Consider the following 25,260-nt stretch of genomic DNA (forward strand, 5'->3'; position numbering starts at 1 on the left):
GGCATGGCACGCTGAGCCTTTGGTTAATTCCTCTTCCTGGTGGGAAATGAGAGTTAAATTTGCCCGTCCGGACACCTCCAGCTAGTCTCTCATTGGTTCTCCCTATTCCTGTTCATCTTCCGCAGAAATTGCAAACTGGGCCAAACAGGAGGTTAAAGGCACTGACTCTCCAAGTGGGGAGAGTGTTAGTAAAGCGTCTGGAATGTTGCACCAGAGTACCAGGGGACGAAAACTGAGACATATTTGAAAACGTCTCCTGATCACACGGTTGATCATACTCTGGGTTCCACATGCATGTTTTAGCTGAAGGAAGAATCCCTTAAACCTGGAGAGTTGAGACCCGTGGAATGGGTACCATGCAATATGACTTCAAAGGGTCTTCATTTGCTCACCGAACCTTTCCAATCCTATCACTGCTGCGTATATGCCCCTGTACACACGCTTGATTCTCTTTCGGAGACATAGCAATCCATAGGTTTTCAGATACTTACTAGTCAGTTACATACTTAGGCGTTTAATATGGGGTGTTGAGTCCATTTCGTTGAGCAAGGAGTAGCTCTTGTCTATTCCATATTTGGCTAAAGGAACTTTATCTGTGCTCATTTCAATCTCTGGTTTCATGCAGCACCCCAACTCACCTTTACCCTTAAGCAAGCAAATGTTGGTTTTCTAAATTTGAGACCCTGTTCTGTTTTGTAATTCAGTTCCTGTGTAGCCAAGTTTATATTCCGTGCATTAGTGATATCTTATGATGTTTCTATTTCTGTGTGACTTATTTCAGTTAGAATCATCATAGCTGAATCCACTCATTATGCTGCTACAGGCCTGTTGACATAGATTTCATTGCTGAGGGATATTGCATTGCACGTAAGTACCACAAGTACTTTATCCACTTTTCACTTTCTGTGATATTGAACTTGTACGGTAAACGAGGTTTTTGTAAACAGAGGCGTCCCAAACTTTGGGGTGGTTGTGTCTTTTTGATTTTAATTTCCCTAAGCTATAGGACTATAAGTGGAAGTGCCCTAGGCTCTGTTGCTTTGTTTTTTAGATGCTTCAGGAAACACCATACACTTCTCCTGAGTGTCTGTTGGCAATTTACATCCCGCCCATCAGCATAACAAGGCTCCCAGTTCTCCATGGCCTGTCCTGCCTTTCTGGATTTTACACTTTTTTCAGATGGCCCTTTTGACCGGGGGGAAGTGAGACTTCATTGTAGTGCAGATTTCCTTTGCAAGCTTGCTTGGTTGGCCAAAAAGGGCGTATGCGTTTTTTCCTGAATATATTCAGGAAAAAACGCATACGCCCTTTTTGGCCAAGTGCATCATTGTGGACGTTCTGCCTCTTTTCCTATGCTTTCAATGCAATTCCAGTCTACCTCCTGAAATCGGTTTCCTGCAATTCTGCCCCGCTTTCAAGTCCTCTTGCAGCCTTACTTCAGTATATTTTTGGACGATAGCTGTCATTTATAACTCTGCAGGTTTGTGAATTACAGTGCACCTGAGCTCCTTTCTTCAACTCACTTTCTTGTGAGCTGGCCGAAACACCGCAAAATGGCCTCACGCCCTAATCTGTGTCCGGTACGGCACGCTGAACCTTTGGTTAATTTCTCTTCCTGGTGGGAAATGAGAGTTCAATTTGCCCGTCCAGACACCTCCAGCTAGTCTCTCATTGGTTCTCACTATTCCTGTTCATCTTCCGCAGAAATTGCAAACTGGGCCAAACAGGAGGTTAAAGGCGCTGACTCTCCAAGTGGGGAGAGTGTTAGTAAAGCGTCTGGAATGTTGCACCCGAGTACCAGGGGACGAAAACTGAGACATATTTGAACACGTCTCCCGTTCACACGGTTGATCATACTCTGGGTTCCACATGCATGTTTTAGCTGAAGGAAGAATACCTTAAACCTGGAGAGTTGAGACCCGTGTAATGGGTACCATGCAATATGACTTCAAAGGGTCTTCATTTGCTCATCGAACCTCTCCAATCCTATCACTGCTGCGTTTATGCCCCTGTACACACGCTTGATTCTCTTTTGGAGACATAGCAATCCATAGGTTTTACGATACTTACTAGTCAGGTACATTCTTAGGCGTTTAATATGCGGTGTTGAGTCCATTTCGTTGAGCAAGGAGTAGCTCTTGTCTATCCCATATTTGACTTAAGGAACTTTATCTGTGCTCATTTCAATCTGTGGTTTTATGCAGCACCCCAACTCACCTTTACCCTTAAGCAAGCATAAGTTGGTTTTCTAAATTTGAGACCCTGTTCTGTTTTGGAATGCAGTTCCTGGGTAGCCAAGTTTACATTCCGTGTATTAGTGATATCTTATGATGTTTCTTTTTCTGTGTGACTTATTTCAGTTAGAATCATCGTACCTGAATCCACTCATTATGCTGCTACGGGCCTGATGACATAGATTTCATTGCTGAGTGATACTGCGTTGTAAGTAAATACCACAAGTTCTTTATCCATTTTTCACTTTCTGCGATGTTGAACTTGTACTGTAAACGAGGTTCTTGTAAACAGAGCCATTCCAAACTTTGGGGTGGCTGTGTCTTTTTGATTTTAATTTCCCTAAGCTATAGGACCATAAGTGGAAGTGCCCTAGGTTCTGTTGCTTTGTTTTTTAGATGTTTCAGGAAACACCATACACTTCTCCCGAGTGGTTGTTGGCAATTTACATCCCGCCCATCAGCATAACAAGGCTCCCAGTTCTCCATGGCCTGTCCTGCCTTTCTGGAGTTTACACTTTTTTCAGATGGCCCTTTTGACCGGGGGGAAGTGAGACTTCATTGTAGTGCAGATTTCCTTTGCAAGCTTGCTTGGTTGGCCAAAAAGGGCGTATGCGTTTTTTCCTGAATATATTCAGGAAAAAACGCATACGCCCTTTTTGGCCAAGTGCATCATTGTGGACGTTCTGCCTCTTTTCCTATGCTTTCAATGCAATTCCAGTCTACCTCCTGAAATCGGTTTCCTGCAATTCTGCCCCGCTTTCAAGTCCTCTTGGCAGCCTTCCTTCAGTCTATTTTTGGACGATAGCTGTCATTTATAACTCTGCAGGTTTGTGAATTACAGTGCCCCTGAGCTCCTTTCTTCAACTCGCTTTCTTTTGAGCTGGCCGCAACACCGCAGGATGGCTTCAGGCCCTAATCTGGTTCCGGCACGGCACACTGAGCCTTTGGTTATTTCCTCTTCCTGGTGGGAAATGAGAGTTAAATTTGCCCGTCCAGACACCTCCAGCTAGTCTCTCATTGGTTCTCGCTATTCCTGTTCATCTTCCGCAGAAATTGCAAACTGAGCCAAACAGGTGGTTAAAGGCGCTGACTCTCCAAGTGGGGAGAGTGTTAGTAAAGCGTCTGGAATGTTGCACCCGAGTACCAGGGGAGGAAAACTGAGACTTATTTGAACACGTCTCCCGTTCACATGGTTGATCATACTTGGGTTCCACATGCATGTTTTAGCTGAAGGAAGAATACCTTAAACCTGGAGAGTTGAGACCCGTGTAATGGGTACCATGCAATATGACTTCAAAGGGTCTTCATTTGCTCACCGAACCTCTCCAATCCTATCACTGCTGCGTTTATGCCCCTGTACACACGCTTGATTCTCTTTTGGAGACATAGCAATCCATAGGTTTTACGATACTTACTAGTCAGGTACATTCGTAGGCGTTTAATATGCGGTGTTCAGTCCATTTCGTTGAGCAAGGAGTAGCTCTTGTCTATTCCATATTTGACTTAAGGAACTTTATCTGTGCTCATTTCAATCTGTGGTTTTATGCAGCACCCCAACTCACCTTTACCCTTAAGCAAGCATAAGTTGGTTTTCTAAATTTGAGACCCTGTTCTGTTTTGGAATGCAGTTCCTGTGTAGCCAAGTTTACATTCCGTGTATTACTGATATCTTATGATGTTTCTTTTTCTGTGTGACTTATTTCAGTTAGAATCATCGTACCTGAATCCACTCATTATGCTGCTACGGGCCTGATGACATAGATTTCATTGCTGAGTGATACTGCGTTGTACCACAACTTCTTTATCCATTTTTCACTTTCTGCGATGTTGAACTTGTACTGTAAACGAGGTTCTTGTAAACAGAGGCGTCCCAAACTTTGGGGTGGCTATGTCTTTTTGATTTTAATTTCCCTAAGCTATAGGACCATAAGTGGAAGTGCCCTAGGCTCTGTTGCTTTGTTTTTTAGATGTTTCAGGAAACACCATACACTTCTCCCGAGTGGTTGTTGGCAATTTACATCCCGCCCATCAGCATAACAAGGCTCCCAGTTCTCCATGGCCTGTCCTGCCTTTCTGGATTTTACACTTTTTTCAGATGACCCTTTTGACGGGGGGAAGTGAGACTTCATTGTAGTGCAGATTTCCTTTGCAAGCTTGCTTGGTTGGCCAAAAAGGGCGTATGCGTTTTTTCCTGAATATATTCAGGAAAAAACGCATACGCCCTTTTTGGCCAAGTGCATCATTGTGGACGTTCGGCCTCTTTTCCTATGCTTTCAATGCAATTCCAGTCTACCTCCTGAAATCGGTTTCCTGCAATTCTGCCCCGCTTTCAAGTCCTCTTGGCAGCCTTACTTCAGTCTATTTTTGGACGATAGCTGTCATTTATAACTCTGCAGGTTTGTGAATTACAGTGCCCCTGAGCTCCTTTCTTCAACTCGCTTTCTTTTGAGCTGGCCGCAACACCGCAGGATGGCTTCAGGCATTAATCTGGTTCCGGCACGGCACACTGAGCCTTTGGTTATTTCCTCTTCCTGGTGGGAAATGAGAGTTAAATTTGCCCGTCCAGACACCTCCAGCTAGTCTCTCATTGGTTCTCGCTATTCCTGTTCATCTTCCGCAGAAATTGCAAACTGGGCCAAACAGGAGGTTAAAGGCGCTGACTCTCCAAGTGGGGAGAGTGTTAGTAAAGCGTCTGGAATGTTGCACCCGAGTACCAGGGGAGGAAAACTGAGACATATTTGAACACGTCTCCCGTTCACATGGTTGATCATACTTGGGTTCCACATGCATGTTTTAGCTGAAGGAAGAATACCTTAAACCTGGATAGTTGAGACCCGTGTAATGGGTACCATGCAATATGACTTCAAAGGGTCTTCATTTGCTCACCGAACCTCTCCAATCCTATCACTGCTGCGTTTATGCCCCTGTACACACGCTTGATTCTCTTTTGGAGACATAGCAATCCATAGGTTTTAAGATACTTACTAGTCAGGTACATTCTTAGGCGTTTAATATGGGGTGTTGAGTCCATTTCGTTGAGCAAGGAGTAGCTCTTGTCTATTCCATATTTGGCTTAAGGAACTTTATCTGTGCTCATTTCAATCTCTGGTTTTATGCAGCACCCCAACTCACCTTTCCCCTTAAGCAAGCATAAGTTGGTTTTCTAAATTTGAGTCCCTGTTCTGTTGTGGAATTCAGTTCCTGTGTAGCCAAGTTTACATTCTGTGTATTAGTGATATCTTATGATATTTCTTTTTCTGTGTGACTTATTTCAGTTAGAATCATCGTACCTGAATCCACTCATTATGCTGCTACGGGCCTGATGACATAGATTTCATTGCTGAGTGATACTGCATTGTACGTAAGTACCACAAGTTCTTTATCCATTTTTCAGTTTCTGTGATATTGAACTTGGACGGTAAACGAGGTTCTTGTAAACAGAGGCGTCCCAAACTTTGGGGTGGCTGTGTCTTTTTTATTTTAATTTCCCTAAGCTATAGGACCATAAGTGGCAGTGCCCTAGGCTCTGTTGCTTTGTTTTTTAGATGTTTCAGGAAACACCATACACTTCTCCCGAGTGGTTGTTGGCAATTTACATCCCGCCCATCAGCATAACAAGGCTCCCAGTTCTCCATGGCCTGTCCTGCCTTTCTGGATTTTACACTTTTTTCAGATGGCCCTTTTGACCGGGGGGAAGTGAGACTTCATTGTAGTGCAGATTTCCTTTGCAAGCTTGCTTGGTTGGCCAAAAAGGGCGTATGCGTTTTTTCCTGAATATATTCAGGAAAAAACGCATACGCCCTTTTTGGCCAAGTGCATCATTGTGGACGTTCTGCCTCTTTTCCTATGCTTTCAATGCAATTCCAGTCTACCTCCTGAAATCGGTTTCCTGCAATTCTGCCCCGCTTTCAAGTCCTCTTGGCAGCCTTACTTCAGTCTATTTTTGGACGATAGCTGTCATTTATAACTCTGCAGGTTTGTGAATTACAGTGCCCCTGAGCTCCTTTCTTCAACTCAGTTTCTTTTGAGCTGGCCGCAACACCGCAGGATGGCTTCAGGCCCTAATCTGGTTCCGGTACGGTACGCTGAGCCTTTGGTTATTTCCTCTTCATGTTGGGAAATGAGAGTTAAATTTGCCCGTCCAGACACCTCCAGCTAGCCTCTCATTGGTTCTCGCTATTCCTGTTCATCTTCCGCAGAAATTGCAAACTGTGCCAAACAGGAGGTTAAAGGCGCTGACTCTCCACGTGGGGAGAGTGTTAGTAAAGCGTCTGGAATGTTGCACCCGAGTACCAGGGGAGGAAAACTGAGACATATTTGAACACGTCTCCCGATCACGTGGTTGATCATACTCTGGGTTCCACATGCATGTTTTAGCTGAAGGAAGAATACCTAAAACCTGGGTAGTTGAAACCCGTGGAATGGGTACCATGCAATATGACTTCAAAGGGTCTTCATTTGCTCACCGAACCTCTCCAATCCTATCACTGCTGCGTTTATGCCCCTGTACACACGCTTGATTCTCTTTTGGAAACATAGCAATCCATAGGTTTTAAGATACTTACTAGTCAGGTACATTCTTAGGCGTTTAATATGCGGTGTTGAGTCCATTTCATTGAGCAAGGAGTAGCTCTTGTCTATTCCATATTTGGCTTAAGGAACTTTATCTGTGCTCATTTCAATCTCTGGTTTTATGCAGCAACCCAACTCACCTTTCCCCTTAAGCAAGCATAAGTTGGTTTTCTAAATTTGAGTCCCTGTTCTGTTGTGGAATTCAGTTCCTGTGTAGCCAAGATTACATTCCGTGTATTAGTGATATCTTATGATGTTTCTTTTTCTGTGTGACTTATTTCAGTTAGAATCATCGTACCTGAATCTACTCATTATGCTGCTACGGGCCTGATGACACAGATTTCATTGCTGAGTGATACTGCTTTGTAAGTAAATACCACAACTTCTTTATCCATTTTTCACTTTCTGCGATGTTGAACTTGTACTGTAAACGAGGTTCTTGTAAACAGAGCCGTTCCAAACTTTGGGGTGGCTGTGTCTTTTTGATTTTAATTTCCCTAAGCTATAGGACCATAACTGGAAGTGCCCTAGGTTCTTTTGCTTTGTTTTTTAGATGTTTCAGGAAACACCATACACTTCTCCCGAGTGGTTGTTGGCAATTTACATCCCGCCCATCAGCATAACAATGCTCCCAGTTCTCCATGGCCTGTCCTGCCTTTCTGGATTTTACACTTTTTTCAGATGGCCCTTTTGACCGGGGGGAAGTGAGACTTCATTGTAGTGCAGATTTCCTTTGCAAGCTTGCTTGGTTGGCCAAAAAGTGCGTATGCGTTTTTTCCTGAATATATTCAGGAAAAAATGCATACGCCCTTTTTGGCCAAGTGCATTATTGTGTACGTTCTGCCTCTTCTCCTATGCTTTCAATGCAATTCCAGTCTACCTCCTGAAATCGGTTTCCTGCAATTCTGCCCCGCTTTCAAGTCCTCTTGGCCGCCTTACTTCAGTCTATTTTTGGATGATAGCTGTCATTTATAACTCTGCAGGTTTGTGAATTACAGTGCCCCTGAGCTCCTTTCTTCAACTCGCTTTCTTGTGAGCTGGCCGCAACACCGCAGGATGGCTTCAGGCCCTAAACTGGTTCCGGCACGGCACACTGAGCCTTTGGTTATTTCCTCTTCCTGGTGGGAAATGAGGGTTAAATTTGCCCGTCCAGACACCTCCAGCTAGCCTCTCATTGGTTCTCGCTATTCCTGTTCATCTTCCACAGAAATTGCAAACTGGGCCAAACAGGAAATTAAAGGGACTGACTCTCCAAGTGGGGAGAGTGTTAGTAAAGCATCTGGAATGTTGCACCCGAGTACCAGGGGAGGAAAACTGAGACATATTTGAACACGTCTCCCGTTCACATGGTTGATCATACTTGGGTTCCACATGCATGTTTTAGCTGAAGGAAGAATACCTAAAACCTGGGTAGTTGAAACCCGTGGAATGGGTACCATGCAATATGACTTCAAAGGGTCTTCATTTGCTCACCGAACCTCTCCAATCCTATCACTGCTGCGTTTATGCCCCTGTACACATGCTTGATTCCCTTTCAGAGACATAGCAATCCATAGGTTTTAAGATACTTACTAGTCAGGTACATTCTTAGGCGTTTAATATGCGGTGTTGAGTCCATTTCGTTGAGCAAGGAGTAGCTCTTGTCTATTCCATATTTGGCTTAAGGAACTTTATCTGTGCTCATTTCAATCTCTGGTTTTATGCAGCACCCCAACTCACCTTTCCCCTTAAGCAAGCATAAGTTGGTTTTCTAAATTTGAGACCCTGTTCTGTTCTGTAATTCAGTTCCTGTGTAGCCAAGTTTACATTCCGTGTATTACTGATATCTTATGATGTTTCTTTTTCTGTGTGACTTATTTCAGTTAGCATCATCATACCTGAATCCACTCATTGTGCTGCTAAGGGCCTGATGACACAGATTTCATTGCTGAGTGATATTGCTTTGTAAGTAAATACCACAACTTCTTTATCCATTTTTCACTTTCTGCGATGTTGAACTTGTACTGTAAACGAGGTTCTTGTAAACAGAGCCGTTCCAAACTTTGGGGTGGCTGTGTCTTTTTGATTTTAAATTCCCTAAGCTATAGGACCATAAGTGGAAGTGCCCAAGGCTCTGTTGCTTTGTTTTTTAGATGTTTCAGGAAACACCATACACTTTTCCCCAGTGGTTGTTGGCAATTTACATCCCGCCCATCAGCATAACAAGGCTCCCAGTTCTCCATGGCCTGTCCTGCCTTTCTGGATTTTACACTTTTTTCAGATGGCCCTTTTGACCGGGGGGAAGTGAGACTTCATTGTAGTGCAGATTTCCTTTGCAAGCTTGCTTGGTTGGCCAAAAAGGGCGTATGCGTTTTTTCCTTAATATATTCAGGAAAAAACGCATACGCCCTTTTTGGGCAAGTGCATCATTGTGGACGTTCTGCCTCTTTTCCTATGCTTTAAATGCAATCCCAGTCTACCTCCTGAAATCGGTTTCCTGCAATTCTGCCCCGCTTTCAAGTCCTCTTGGCCGCCTTACTTCAGTCTATTTTGCGACGATAGCTGTCATTTATAACTCTGCAGGTTTGTGAATTACAGTGCCCCTGAGCTCCTTTCTTCAACTCGCTTTCTTGTGAGCTGGCCGCAACACCGCAGGATGGCTTCAGGCCCTAATCTGGTTCCGGCATGGCACGCTGAGCCTTTGGTTAATTCCTCTTCCTGGTGGGAAATGAGAGTTAAATTTGCCCGTCCAGACACCTCCAGCTAGTCTCTCATTGGTTCTCGCTATTCCTGTACATCTTCCGCAGAAATTGCAAACTGGGCCAAACAGGAGGTTAAAGACACTGACTCTCCAAGTCGGGAGAGTGTTAGTAAAGCGTCTGGAATGTTGCACCCGAGTACCAGGGTACGAAAAGTGAGACATATTTGAACACGTCTCCCGATCACATGGTTGATCATACTCTGGGTTCCACATGCATGTTTTAGCTGAAGGAAGAATACCTAAAACCTGGGTAGTTGAAACCCGTGGAATGGGTACCATGCAATATGACTTCAAAGGGTCTTCATTTGCTCACCGAACCTCTCCAATCCTATCACTGCTGCGTTTATGCCCCTGTACACATGCTTGATTCTCTTTTGGAGACATAGCAATCCATAGGTTTTAAGATACTTACAAGTCAGGTACATTCTTAGGCGTTTAATATGCAGTGTTGAGTCCATTTCGTTGAGCAAGGAGTAGCTCTTGTCTATTCCATATTTGGCTTAAGGAACTTTATCTGTGCTCATTTCAATCTCTGGTTTTATGCAGCACCCCAACTCACCTTTACCCTTAAGCAAGCATAAGTTGTTTTTCTAAATTTGAGACCCTGTTCTGTTCTGTAATTCAGTTCCTGTGTAGCCAAGTTTCCATTCCGTGTATTACTGATATCTTATGATGTTTCTTTTTCTGTGTGACTTATTTCAGTTAGAATCATCATACCTGAATCCACTCATTGTGCTGCTAAGGGCCTGATGACACAGATTTCATTGCTGAATGATATTGCTTTGTAAGTAAATACCACAACTTCTTTATCCATTTTTCACTTTCTGCGATGTTGAACTTGTACTGTAAACGAGGTTCTTGTAAACAGAGCCGTTCCAAACTTTGGGGTGGCTGTGTCTTTTTGATTTTAAATTCCCTAAGCTATAGGACCATAAGTGGAAGTGCCCTAGGCTCTGTTGCTTTGTTTTTTAGATGTTTCAGGAAACACCATACACTTCTCCCCAGTGGTTGTTGGCAATTTACATCCCGCCCATCAGCATAACAAGGCTTCCAGTTCTCCATGGCCTGTCCTGCCTTTCTGGATTTTACACTTTTTTCAGATGGCCCTTTTGACCGGGGGGAAGTGAGACTTCATTGTAGTGCAGATTTCCTTTGCAAGCTTGCTTGGTTGGCCAAAAAGGGCGTATGCGTTTTTTCCTGAATATATTCAGGAAAAAACGCATACGCCCTTTTTGGCCAAGTGCATCATTGTGGACGTTCTGCCTCTTTTCCTATGCTTTCAATGCAATTCCAGTCTACCTCCTGAAATCGGTTTCCTGCAATTCTGCCCCGCTTTCAAGTCCTCTTGGCAGCCTTACTTCAGTCTATTTTTGGACGATAGCTATCATTTATAACTCTGCAGTTTTTTGAATTGCAGTGCCCCTGAGCTCCTTTCTTCAACTCGCTTTCTTGTGACCTGGCCGCAACACCACAGGATGGCTTCAGGCCCTAATCTGGTTCCGGCACGGCACACTGAGCCTTTGGTTATTTCCTCTTCCTGGTGGGAAATGAGAGTTAAATTTGCCCGTCCAGACACCTCCAGCTAGCCTCTCATTGGTTCTCGCTATTCCTGTTCATCTTCCGCAGAAATTGCAAACTGGGCCAAACAGGAGGTTAAAGGCGCTGACTCTCCAAGTGGGGAGACTGTTAGTAAAGCATCTGGAATGTTGCACCCGAGTACCAGGGGAGGAAAACTGAGACATATTTGAACACGTCTCCCGTTCACATGGTTGATCATACTTGGGTTCCACATGCATGTTTTAGCTGAAGGAAGAATACCTTAAACCTGGAGAGTTGAGACCCGTGTAATGGGTACCATGCAATATGACTTCAAAGGGTCTTCATTTGCTCACCGAACCTCTCCAATCCTATCACTGCTGCGTTTATGCCCCTGTACACACGCTTGATTCTCTTTTGGAGACATAGCAATCCATAGGTTTTACGATACTTACTAGTCAGGTACATTCTTAGGCGTTTAATATGCGGTGTTGAGTCCATTTCGTTGAGCAAGGAGTAGCTCTTGTCTATCACATATTTGACTTAAGGAACTTTATCTGTGCTCATTTCAATCTGTGGTTTTATGCAGCACCCCAACTCACCTTTACTCTTAAGCAAGCATAAGTTGGTTTTCTAAATTTGAGACCCTGTTCTGTTTTGGAATGCAGTTCCTGTGTAGCCAAGTTTACATTCCGTGTATTAGTGATATCTTATGATGTTTCTTTTTCTGTGTGACTTATTTCAGTTAGAATCATCGTACCTGAATCCACTCATTATGCTGCTACGGGCCTGATGACATAGATTTCATTGCTGAGTGATACTGCGTTGTAAGTAAATACCACAAGTTCTTTATCCATTTTTCACTTTCTGCGATGTTGAACTTCTACTGTAAACGAGGTTCTTGTAAACAGAGCCGTTCCAAACTTTGGGGTGGCTGTGTCTTTTTCATTTTAATTTCCCTAAGCTATAGGACCATAAGTGGAAGTGCCCTAGGTTCTGTTGCTTTGTTTTTTAGATGTTTCAGGAAACACCATACACTTCTCCCGAGTGGTTGTTGGCAATTTACATCCCGCCCATCAGCATAACAAGGCTCCCAGTTCTCCATGGCCTGTCCTGCCTTTCTGGATTTTACACTTTTTTCAGATGGCCCTTTTGACCGGGGGGGGGGGAAGTGAGACTTCATTGTAGTGCAGATTTCCTTTGCAAGCTTGCTTGGTTGGCCAAAAAGGGCGTATGCGTTTTTTCCTGAATATATTCAGGAAAAAACGCATACGCCCTTTTTGGCCAAGTGCATCATTGTGGACGTTCTGCCTCTTTTCCTATGCTTTCAATGCAATTCCAGTCTACCTCCTGAAATCGGTTTCCTGCAATTCTGCCCCGCTTTCAAGTCCTCTTGGCAGCCTTACTTCAGTCTATTTTTGGACGATAGCTGTCATTTATAACTCTGCAGGTTTGTGAATTACAGTGCCCCTGAGCTCCTTTCTTCAACTCGCTTTCTTTTGAGCTGGCCGCAACACCGCAGGATGGCTTCAGGCCCTAATCTGGTTCCGGCACGGCACACTGAGCCTTTGGTTATTTCCTCTTCCTGGTGGGAAATGAGAGTTAAATTTGCCCGTCCAGACACCTCCAGCTAGCCTCTCATTGGTTCTCGCTATTCCTGTTCATCTTCCGCAGAAATTGCAAACTGAGCCAAACAGGAGGTTAAAGGCGCTGACTCTCCAAGTGGGGAGAGTGTTAGTAAAGCGTCTGGAATGTTGCACCCGAGTACCAGGGGAGGAAAACTGAGACATATTTGAACACGTCTCCCGTTCACATGGTTGATCATACTTGGATTCCACATGCATGTTTTAGCTGAAGGAAGAATACCTTAAACCTGGAGAGTTGAGACCCGTGTAATGGGTACCATGCAATATGACTTCAAAGGGTCTTCATTTGCTCACCGAACCTCTCCAATCCTATCACTGCTGCGTTTATGCCCCTGTACACACGCTTGATTCTCTTTTGGAGACATAGCAATCCATAGGTTTTACGATACTTACTAGTCAGGTACATTCTTAGGCGTTTAATATGGGGTGTTGAGTCCATTTCGTTGAGCAAGGAGTAGCACTTGTCTATTCCATATTTGGCTTAAGGAACTTTATCTGTGCTCATTTCAATCTCTGGTTTTATGCAGCACCCCAACTCACCTTTACCCTTAAGCAAGCATAAGTTGGTTTTCTAAATTTGAGACCCTGTTCTGTTCTGTAATTCAGTTCCTGTGTAGCCAAGTTTCCATTCCGTGTATTACTGATATCTTATGATGTTTCTTTTTCTGTGTGACTTCTTTCAGTTAGAATCATCATACCTGAATCCACTCATTGTGCTGCTAAGGGCCTGATGACACAGATTTCATTGCTGAGTGATACTGCATTGTAAGTAAATACCACAAGTTCTTTATCCATTTTTCACTTTCTGCGATGTTGAACTTGTACTGTAAATGAGGTTCTTGTAAACAGAGGCGTCCCAAACTTTGGGGTGGCTGTGTCTTTTTGATTTTAATTTCCCTAAGGTATAGGACCATAAGTGGAAGTGCCCTAGGTTCTGTTGCTTTGTTTTTTAGATGTTTCAGGAAACACCATACACTTCTCCCGAGTGGTTGTTGGCAATTTACATCCCGCCCATCAGCATAACAAGGCTCCCAGTTCTCCATGGCCTGTCCTGCCTTTCTGGATTTTACACTTTTTTCAGATGGCCCTTTTGACCGGGGGGAAGTGAGACTTCATTGTAGTGCAGATTTCCTTTGCAAGCTTGCTTGGTTGGCCAAAAAGGGCGTATGCGTTTTTTCCTGAATATATTGAGGAAAAAACGCATACGCCCTTTTTGGCCAAGTGCATCATTGTGGACGTTCTGCCTCTTTTCCTATGCTTTCAATGCAATTCCAGTCTACCTCCTGAAATCGGTTTCCTGCAATTCTGCCCCGCTTTCAAGTCCTCTTGGCAGCCTTACTTCAGTCTATTTTTGGACGATAGCTGTCATTTATAACTCTGCAGGTTTGTGAATTACAGTGCCCCTGAGCTCCTTTCTTCAACTCGCTTTCTTTTGAGCTGGCCGCAACACCGCAGGATGGCTTCAGGCCCTAATCTGGTTCCGGCACGGCACACTGAGCCTTTGGTTATTTCCTCTTCCTGGTGGGAAATGAGAGTTAAATTTGCCCGTCCAGACACCTCCAGCTAGCCTCTCATTGGTTCTCGCTATTCCTTTTCATCTTCCGCAGAAATTGCAAACTGAGCCAAACAGGAGGTTAAAGGCGCTGACTCTCCAAGTGGGGAGAGTGTTAGTAAAGCGTCTGGAATGTTGCACCCGAGTACCAGGGGAGGAAAACTGAGACATATTTGAACACGTCTCCCGTTCACATGGTTGATCATACTTGGGTTCCACATGCATGTTTTAGCTGAAGGAAGAATACCTTAAACCTGGAGAGTTGAGACCCGTGTAATGGGTACCATGCAATATGACTTCAAAGGGTCTTCATTTGCTCACCGAACCTCTCCAATCCTATCACTGCTGCGTTTATGCCCCTGTACACACGCTTGATTCTCTTTTGGAGACATAGCAATCCATAGGTTTTACGATACTTACTAGTCAGGTACATTCTTAGGCGTTTAATATGGGGTGTTGAGTCCATTTCGTTGAGCAAGGAGTAGCACTTGTCTATTCCATATTTGGCTGAAGGAACTTTATCTGTGCTCATTTCAATCTCTGGTTTTATGCAGCACCCCAACTCACCTTTACCCTTAAGCAAGCATAAGTTGGTTTTCTAAATTTGAGACCCTGTTCTGTTCTGTAATTCAGTTCCTGTGTAGCCAAGTTTCCATTCCGTGTATTACTGATATCTTATGATGTTTCTTTTTCTGTGTGACTTCTTTCAGTTAGAATCATCATACCTGAATCCACTCATTGTGCTGCTAAGGGCCTGATGACACAGATTTCATTGCTGAGTGATACTGCATTGTAAGTAAATACCACAAGTTCTTTATCCATTTTTCACTTTCTGCGATGTTGAACTTGTACTGTAAACGAGGTTCTTGTAAACAGAGGCGTCCCAAACTTTGGGGTGGCTGTGTCTTTTTGATTTTAATTTCCCTAAGGTATAGGACCATAAGTGGAAGTGCCCTAGGTTCTGTTGCTTTGTTTTTTAGATGTTTCAGGAAACACCATACACTTCTCCCGAGTGGTTGTTGGCAATTTACATCCCGCCCATCAGCATAACAAGGCTCCCAGTTCTCCATGGCCTGTCCTGCCTTTCTGGATTTTACACTTTTTTCAGATGGCCCTTTTGACAGGGGGGAAGTGAGACTTCATTGTAGTGCAGATTTCCTTTGCAAGCTTGCTTGGTTGGCCAAAAAGGGCGTATGCGTTTTTTCCTGAATATATTCAGGAAAAAACGCATACGCCCTTTTTGGCCAAGTGCATCATTGTGGACGTTCTGCCTCTTTTCCTATGCTTTCAATGCAATTCCAGTCTACCTCCTGAAATCGGTTTCCTGCAATTCTGCCCCGCTTTCAAGTCCTCTTGGCAGCCTTACTTCAGTCTATTTTTGGACGATAGCTGTCATTTATAACTCTGCAGGTTTGTGAATTACTGTGCCCCTGAGCTCCTTTCTTCAACTCGCTTTCTTTTGAGCTGGCCGCAACACCGCAGGATGGCTTCAGGCCCTAATCTGGTTCCGGCACGGCACACTGAGCCTTTGGATATTTCCTCTTCCTGGTGGGAAATGAGAGTTAAATTTGCCTGTCCAGACACCTCCAGCTAGCCTCTCATTGGTTCTCGCTATTCCTGTTCATCTTCCGCAGAAATTGCAAACTGAGCCAAACAGGAGGTTAAAGGCGCTGACTCTCCAAGTGGGGAGAGTGTTAGTAAAGCGTCTGGAATGTTGCACCCGAGTACCAGGGGAGGAAAACTGAGACATATTTGAACACGTCTCCCGTTCACATGGTTGATCATACTTGGGTTCCACATGCATGTTTTAGCTGAAGGAAGAATACCTTAAACCTGGAGAGTTGAGACCCGTGTAATGGGTACCATGCAATATGACTTCAAAGGGTCTTCATTTGCTCACCGAACCTCTCCAATCCTATCACTGCTGCGTTTATGCCCCTGTACACACGCTTGATTCTCTTTTGGAGACATAGCAATCCATAGGTTTTACGATACTTACTAGTCAGGTACATTCTTAGGCGTTTAATATGCGGTGTTGAGTCCATTTCGTTGAGCAAGGAGTAGCTCTTGTCTATTCCATATTTGACTTAAGGAACTTTATCTGTGCTCATTTCAATCTCTGGTTTTATGCAGCACCCCAACTCACCTTTACCCTTAAGCAAGCATAAGTTGGTTTTCTAAATTTGAGACCCTGTTCTGTTTTGGAATGCAGTTCCTGTGTAGCCAAGTTTACATTCCGTGTATTAGTGATATCTTATGATGTTTCTTTTTCTGTGTGACTTATTTCAGTTAGAATCATCGTACCTGAATCCACTCATTATGCTGCTACGGGCCTGATGACATAGATTTCATTGCTGAGTGATACTGCGTTGTAAGTAAATACCACAAGTTCTTTATCCATTTTTCACTTTCTGCGATGTTGAACTTGTACTGTAAACGAGGTTCTTGTAAACAGAGGCGTCCCAAACTTTGGGGTGGCTGTGTCTTTTTGATTTTAATTTCCCTAAGCTATAGGACCATAAGTGGCCGTGCCCTGGGCTCTGTTGCTTTGTTTTTTAGATGTTTCAGGAAACACCATACACTTCTCCCGAGTGGTTGTTGGCAATTTACATCCCGCCCATCAGCATAACAAGGCTCCCAGTTCTCCATGGCCTGTCCTGCCTTTCTGCATTTTACACTCTTTTCAGATGGCCCTTTTGACCGGGGGGAAGTGAGACTTCATTGTAGTGCAGATTTCCTTTGCAAGCTTGCTTGGTTGGCCAAAAAGGGCGTATGCGTTTTTTCCTGAATATATTCAGGAAAAAACGCATACGCCCTTTTTGGCCAAGTGCATCATTGTGGACGTTCTGCCTCTTTTCCTATGCTTTCAATGCAATTCCAGTCTACCTCCTGAAATCGGTTTCCTGCAATTCTGCCCCGCTTTCAAGTCCTCTTGGCAGCCTTACTTCAGTCTATTTTTGGACGATAGCTGTCATTTATAACTCTGCAGGTTTGTGAATTACAGTGCCCCTGAGCTCCTTTCTTCAACTCGCTTTCTTGTGACCTGGCCGCAACACCGCAGGATAGCTTCAGGCCCTAATCTGGTTCCGGCACGGCATGCTGAGCCTTTGGTTATTTCCTCATCCTGGTGGGAAATGAGAGTTAAATTTGCCCGTCCAGACACCTCCAGCTAGTCTCTCATTGGTTCTCGCTATTCCTGTTCATCTTCCGCAGAAATTGCAAACTGGGCCAAACAGGAGGTTAAAGGCGCTGACTCTCCAAGTGGGGAGAGTGTTAGTAAAGCGTCTGGAATGTTACACCCGAGTACCAGGGGAGGAAAACTGAGACATATTTGAACACGTCTCCCGTTCACATGGTTGATCGTACTCTGGGTTCCACCTGCATGTTTTAGCTGAAGGAAGAATACTTTAAACCTGCAGAGTTGAGACCCGTGGAATGGGTCCCATGCAATATGACTTCAAAGGGTCTTCATTTGCTCACCGAACCTCTCCAATCCTATCACTGCTGCATTTATGCCCCTGTACACACGCTTGATTCTCTTTTGGAGACATAGCAATCCATAGGTTTTAAGATACTTACTAGTCAGGTACATTCTTAGGCGTTTAATATGCGGTGTTGAGTCCATTTCGTTGAGCAAGGAGTAGCTCTTGTCTATTCCATATTTGCCTTAAGGAACTTTATCTGTGCTCATTTCAATCTCTGGTTTTATGCAGCACCCCAACTCACCTTTCCCCTTAAGCACGCATAAGTTGCTTTTCTAAATTTGAGACCCTGTTCTGTTTTGTAATTCAGTTCCTGTGTAGCCAAGTTTACATTCTGTGTATTAGTGATATCTTATGATGTTTCTTTTTCTGTGTGACTTATTTCAGTTAGAATTATCGTACCTGAATCCACTCATTATGCTGCTACGGGCCTGATGACATAGATTTCATTGCTGAGTGATACTGCGTTGTAAGTAAATACCACAAGTTCTTTATCCATTTTTCACTTTCTGCGATGTTGAACTTGTACTGTAAACGAGGTTCTTGTAAACAGAGCCGTTCCAAACTTTGGGGTGGCTGTGTCTTTTTGATTTTAATTTCCCTAAGCTATAGGACCATAAGTGGAAGTGCCCTAGGTTCTGTTGCTTTGTTTTTTAGATGTTTCAGGAAACACCATACACTTCTCCCGAGTGGTTGTTGGCAATTTACATCCCGCCCATCAGCATAACAAGGCTCCCAGTTCTCCATGGCCTGTCCTGCCTTTCTGGATTTTACACTTTTTTCAGATGGCCCTTTTGACCGGGGGGAAGTGAGACTTCATTGTAGTGCAGATTTCCTTTGCAAGCTTGCTTGGTTGGCCAAAAAGGGCGTATGCGTTTTTTCCTGAATATATTCAGGAAAAAACGCATACGCCCTTTTTGGCCAAGTGCATCATTGTGGACGTTCGGCCTCTTTTCCTATGCTTTCAATGCAATTCCAGTCTACCTCCTGAAATCGGTTTCCTGCAATTCTGCCCCGCTTTCAAGTCCTCTTGGCAGCCTTACTTCAGTCTATTTTTGGACGATAGCTGTCATTTATAACTCTGCAGGTTTGTGAATTACAGTGCCCCTGAGCTCCTTTCTTCAACTCGCTTTCTTGTGAGCTGGCCGTAACACCGCAGGATGGCTTCAGGCCCTAATCTGGTTCTGGCACGGTACGCTGAGCCTTTGGTTAATTCCTCTTCCTGGTGGGAAATGAGAGTTAAATTTGCCCGTCCAGACACCTCCAGCTAGTCTCTCATTGGTTCTCGCTATTCCTGTTCATCTTCCGCAGAAATTGCAAACTGGGGCAAACAGGAGGTTAAAGACACTGACTCTCCAAGTAGGGAGAGTGTTAGTAAACCGTCTGGAATGTTGCACCCGAGTAGCAGGGTACGAAAACTGAGACATATTTGAACACGTCTCCCGATCACATGGTTGATCATACTTGGGTCCCACATGCATGTTTTAGCTGAAGGAAGAATACCTTAAACCTGGAGAGTTGAGATCCGTGTAATGGGTACCATGCAATATGACTTCAAAGGGTCTTCATTTGCTCACTGAACCTCTCCAATCCTATCACTGCTGCGTTTATGCCCCTGTACACACGCTTGATTCTCTTTTGGAGACATAGCAATCCATAAGTTTTACGATACTTACTAGTCAGGTACATTCTTAGGCGTTTAATATGCGGTGTTGAGTCCATTTCGTTGAGCAAGGAGTAGCTCTTGTCTATTCCATATTTGACTTAAGGAACTTTATCTGTGCTCATTTCAATCTCTGGTTTTATGCAGCACCCCAACTCACCTTTACCCTTAAGCAAGCATAAGTTGGTTTTCTAAATTTGAGACCCTGTTCTGTTTTGGAATGCAGTTCCTGTGTAGCCAAGTTTACATTCCGTGTATTAGTGATATCTTATGATGTTTCTTTTTCTGTGTGACTTATTTCAGTTAGAATCATCGTACCTGAATCCACTCATTATGCTGCTACGGGCCTGATGACATAGATTTCATTGCTGAGTGATACTGCGTTGTAAGTAAATACCACAAGTTCTTTATCCATTTTTCACTTTCTGCGATGTTGAACTTGTACTGTAAACGAGGTTCTTGTAAACAGAGGCGTCCCAAACTTTGGGGTGGCTGTGTCTTTTTGATTTTAATTTCCCTAAGGTATAGGACCATAAGTGGAAGTGCCCTAGGTTCTGTTGCTTTGTTTTTTAGATGTTTCAGGAAACACCATACACTTCTCCCGAGTGGTTGTTGGCAATTTACATCCCGCCCATCAGCATAACAAGGCTCCCAGTTCTCCATGGCCTGTCCTGCCTTTCTGGATTTTACACTTTTTTCAGATGGCCCTTTTGACAGGGGGGAAGTGAGACTTCATTGTAGTGCAGATTTCCTTTGCAAGCTTGCTTGGTTGGCCAAAAAGGGCGTATGCGTTTTTTCCTGAATATATTCAGGAAAAAACGCATACGCCCTTTTTGGCCAAGTGCATCATTGTGGACGTTCTGCCTCTTTTCCTATGCTTTCAATGCAATTCCAGTCTACCTCCTGAAATCGGTTTCCTGCAATTCTGCCCCGCTTTCAAGTCCTCTTGGCAGCCTTACTTCAGTCTATTTTTGGACGATAGCTGTCATTTATAACTCTGCAGGTTTGTGAATTACTGTGCCCCTGAGCTCCTTTCTTCAACTCGCTTTCTTTTGAGCTGGCCGCAACACCGCAGGATGGCTTCAGGCCCTAATCTGGTTCCGGCACGGCACACTGAGCCTTTGGATATTTCCTCTTCCTGGTGGGAAATGAGAGTTAAATTTGCCTGTCCAGACACCTCCAGCTAGCCTCTCATTGGTTCTCGCTATTCCTGTTCATCTTCCGCAGAAATTGCAAACTGAGCCAAACAGGAGGTTAAAGGCGCTGACTCTCCAAGTGGGGAGAGTGTTAGTAAAGCGTCTGGAATGTTGCACCCGAGTACCAGGGGAGGAAAACTGAGACATATTTGAACACGTCTCCCGTTCACATGGTTGATCATACTTGGGTTCCACATGCATGTTTTAGCTGAAGGAAGAATACCTTAAACCTGGAGAGTTGAGACCCGTGTAATGGGTACCATGCAATATGACTTCAAAGGGTCTTCATTTGCTCACCGAACCTCTCCAATCCTATCACTGCTGCGTTTATGCCCCTGTACACACGCTTGATTCTCTTTTGGAGACATAGCAATCCATAGGTTTTACGATACTTACTAGTCAGGTACATTCTTAGGCGTTTAATATGCGGTGTTGAGTCCATTTCGTTGAGCAAGGAGTAGCTCTTGTCTATTCCATATTTGACTTAAGGAACTTTATCTGTGCTCATTTCAATCTCTGGTTTTATGCAGCACCCCAACTCACCTTTACCCTTAAGCAAGCATAAGTTGGTTTTCTAAATTTGAGACCCTGTTCTGTTTTGGAATGCAGTTCCTGTGTAGCCAAGTTTACATTCCGTGTATTAGTGATATCTTATGATGTTTCTTTTTCTGTGTGACTTATTTCAGTTAGAATCATCGTACCTGAATCCACTCATTATGCTGCTACGGGCCTGATGACATAGATTTCATTGCTGAGTGATACTGCGTTGTAAGTAAATACCACAAGTTCTTTATCCATTTTTCACTTTCTGCGATGTTGAACTTGTACTGTAAACGAGGTTCTTGTAAACAGAGGCGTCCCAAACTTTGGGGTGGCTGTGTCTTTTTGATTTTAATTTCCCTAAGCTATAGGACCATAAGTGGAAGTGCCCTAGGTTCTGTTGCTTTGTTTTTTAGATGTTTCAGGAAACACCATACACTTCTCCCGAGTGGTTGTTGGCAATTTACATCCCGCCCATCAGCATAACAAGGCTCCCAGTTCTCCATGGCCTGTCCTGCCTTTCTGGATTTTACACTTTTTTCAGATGGCCCTTTTGACCGGGGGGAAGTGAGACTTCATTGTAGTGCAGATTTCCTTTGCAAGCTTGCTTGGTTGGCCAAAAAGGGCGTATGCGTTTTTTCCTGAATATATTCAGGAAAAAACGCATACGCCCTTTTTGGCCAAGTGCATCATTGTGGACGTTCTGCCTCTTTTCCTATGCTTTCAATGCAATTCCAGTCTACCTCCTGAAATCGGTTTCCTGCAATTCTGCCCCGCTTTCAAGTCCTCTTGGCAGCCTTACTTCAGTCTATTTTTGGACGATAGCTGTCATTTATAACTCTGCAGGTTTGTGAATTACAGTGCCCCTGAGCTCCTTTCTTCAACTCGCTTTCTTGTGACCTGGCCGCAACACCGCAGGATAGCTTCAGGCCCTAATCTGGTTCCGGCACGGCATGCTGAGCCTTTGGTTATTTCCTCATCCTGGTGGGAAATGAGAGTTAAATTTGCCCGTCCAGACACCTCCAGCTAGTCTCTCATTGGTTCTCGCTATTCCTGTTCATCTTCCGCAGAAATTGCAAACTGGGCCAAACAGGAGGTTAAAGGCGCTGACTCTCCAAGTGGGGAGAGTGTTAGTAAAGCGTCTGGAATGTTACACCCGAGTACCAGGGGAGGAAAACTGAGACATATTTGAACACGTCTCCCGTTCACATGGTTGATCGTACTCTGGGTTCCACCTGCATGTTTTAGCTGAAGGAAGAATACTTTAAACCTGCAGAGTTGAGACCCGTGGAATGGGTCCCATGCAATATGACTTCAAAGGGTCTTCATTTGCTCACCGAACCTCTCCAATCCTATCACTGCTGCATTTATGCCCCTGTACACACGCTTGATTCTCTTTTGGAGACATAGCAATCCATAGGTTTTAAGATACTTACTAGTCAGGTACATTCTTAGGCGTTTAATATGCGGTGTTGAGTCCATTTCGTTGAGCAAGGAGTAGCTCTTGTCTATTCCATATTTGCCTTAAGGAACTTTATCTGTGCTCATTTCAATCTCTGGTTTTATGCAGCACCCCAACTCACCTTTCCCCTTAAGCACGCATAAGTTGCTTTTCTAAATTTGAGACCCTGTTCTGTTTTGTAATTCAGTTCCTGTGTAGCCAAGTTTACATTCTGTGTATTAGTGATATCTTATGATGTTTCTTTTTCTGTGTGACTTATTTCAGTTAGAATTATCGTACCTGAATCCACTCATTATGCTGCTACGGGCCTGATGACATAGATTTCATTGCTGAGTGATACTGCGTTGTAAGTAAATACCACAAGTTCTTTATCCATTTTTCACTTTCTGCGATGTTGAACTTGTACTGTAAACGAGGTTCTTGTAAACAGAGCCGTTCCAAACTTTGGGGTGGCTGTGTCTTTTTGATTTTAATTTCCCTAAGCTATAGGACCATAAGTGGAAGTGCCCTAGGTTCTGTTGCTTTGTTTTTTAGATGTTTCAGGAAACACCATACACTTCTCCCGAGTGGTTGTTGGCAATTTACATCCCGCCCATCAGCATAACAAGGCTCCCAGTTCTCCATGGCCTGTCCTGCCTTTCTGGATTTTACACTTTTTTCAGATGGCCCTTTTGACCGGGGGGAAGTGAGACTTCATTGTAGTGCAGATTTCCTTTGCAAGCTTGCTTGGTTGGCCAAAAAGGGCGTATGCGTTTTTTCCTGAATATATTCAGGAAAAAACGCATACGCCCTTTTTGGCCAAGTGCATCATTGTGGACGTTCGGCCTCTTTTCCTATGCTTTCAATGCAATTCCAGTCTACCTCCTGAAATCGGTTTCCTGCAATTCTGCCCCGCTTTCAAGTCCTCTTGGCAGCCTTACTTCAGTCTATTTTTGGACGATAGCTGTCATTTATAACTCTGCAGGTTTGTGAATTACAGTGCCCCTGAGCTCCTTTCTTCAACTCGCTTTCTTGTGAGCTGGCCGTAACACCGCAGGATGGCTTCAGGCCCTAATCTGGTTCTGGCACGGTACGCTGAGCCTTTGGTTAATTCCTCTTCCTGGTGGGAAATGAGAGTTAAATTTGCCCGTCCAGACACCTCCAGCTAGTCTCTCATTGGTTCTCGCTATTCCTGTTCATCTTCCGCAGAAATTGCAAACTGGGGCAAACAGGAGGTTAAAGACACTGACTCTCCAAGTAGGGAGAGTGTTAGTAAACCGTCTGGAATGTTGCACCCGAGTAGCAGGGTACGAAAACTGAGACATATTTGAACACGTCTCCCGATCACATGGTTGATCATACTTGGGTCCCACATGCATGTTTTAGCTGAAGGAAGAATACCTTAAACCTGGAGAGTTGAGATCCGTGTAATGGGTACCATGCAATATGACTTCAAAGGGTCTTCATTTGCTCACTGAACCTCTCCAATCCTATCACTGCTGCGTTTATGCCCCTGTACACACGCTTGATTCTCTTTTGGAGACATAGCAATCCATAGGTTTTACGATACTTACTAGTCAGGTACATTCTTAGGCGTTTAATATGCGGTGTTGAGTCCATTTCGTTGAGCAAGGAGTAGCTCTTGTCTATTCCATATTTGACTTAAGGAACTTTATCTGTGCTCATTTCAATCTCTGGTTTTATGCAGCACCCCAACTCACCTTTACCCTTAAGCAAGCATAAGTTGGTTTTCTAAATTTGAGACCCTGTTCTGTTTTGGAATGCAGTTCCTGTGTAGCCAAGTTTACATTCCGTGTATTAGTGATATCTTATGATGTTTCTTTTTCTGTGTGACTTATTTCAGTTAGAATCATCGTACCTGAATCCACTCATTATGCTGCTACGGGCCTGATGACATAGATTTCATTGCTGAGTGATACTGCGTTGTAAGTAAATACCACAAGTTCTTTATCCATTTTTCACTTTCTGCGATGTTGAACTTGTACTGTAAACGAGGTTCTTGTAAACAGAGGCGTCCCAAACTTTGGGGTGGCTGTGTCTTTTTGATTTTAATTTCCCTAAGGTATAGGACCATAAGTGGAAGTGCCCTAGGTTCTGTTGCTTTGTTTTTTAGATGTTTCAGGAAACACCATACACTTCTCCCGAGTGGTTGTTGGCAATTTACATCCCGCCCATCAGCATAACAAGGCTCCCAGTTCTCCATGGCCTGTCCTGCCTTTCTGGATTTTACACTTTTTTCAGATGGCCCTTTTGACCGGGGGGAAGTGAGACTTCATTGTAGTGCAGATTTCCTTTGCAAGCTTGCTTGGTTGGCCAAAAAGGGCGTATGCGTTTTTTCCTGAATATATTCAGGAAAAAACGCATACGCCCTTTTTGGCCAAGTGCATCATTGTGGACGTTCGGCCTCTTTTCCTATGCTTTCAATGCAATTCCAGTCTACCTCCTGAAATCGGTTTCCTGCAATTCTGCCCCGCTTTCAAGTCCTCTTGGCAGCCTTACTTCAGTCTATTTTTGGACGATAGCTGTCATTTATAACTCTGCAGGTTTGTGAATTACAGTGCCCCTGAGCTCCTTTCTTCAACTCGCTTTCTTGTGAGCTGGCCGTAACACCGCAGGATGGCTTCAGGCCCTAATCTG

The 25,260-nt window shown here is 44.0% G+C and overlaps 1 long non-coding RNA gene across 10 annotated transcripts in view; it reads left to right on the forward strand.

Moving 5' to 3' along the window:
* The window catches only part of LOC307181455, a 947,438-nt gene that overhangs the window by 608,531 nt on the left and 313,647 nt on the right, over positions 1 to 25,260 (forward strand). Inside the window, exon 9 of one of the 10 annotated variants that reach the window (XR_013826793.1) lies at positions 8,673 to 8,745. The exons of 8 other annotated variants lie outside the window; for them this stretch is intronic. This is a non-coding gene — a long non-coding RNA (uncharacterized lncRNA). Of the gene's footprint in view, positions 1 to 7,093; positions 7,146 to 8,672; positions 8,746 to 25,260 lie in introns of those variants that run through there. One more of the 10 variants, XR_013826794.1, reaches the window with a different exon arrangement.

This window comes from Stenella coeruleoalba (genome assembly GCF_951394435.1).
Source record: "Stenella coeruleoalba genome assembly, contig: scaffold_111, whole genome shotgun sequence".
NCBI lineage: Eukaryota > Metazoa > Chordata > Mammalia > Artiodactyla > Delphinidae > Stenella > Stenella coeruleoalba.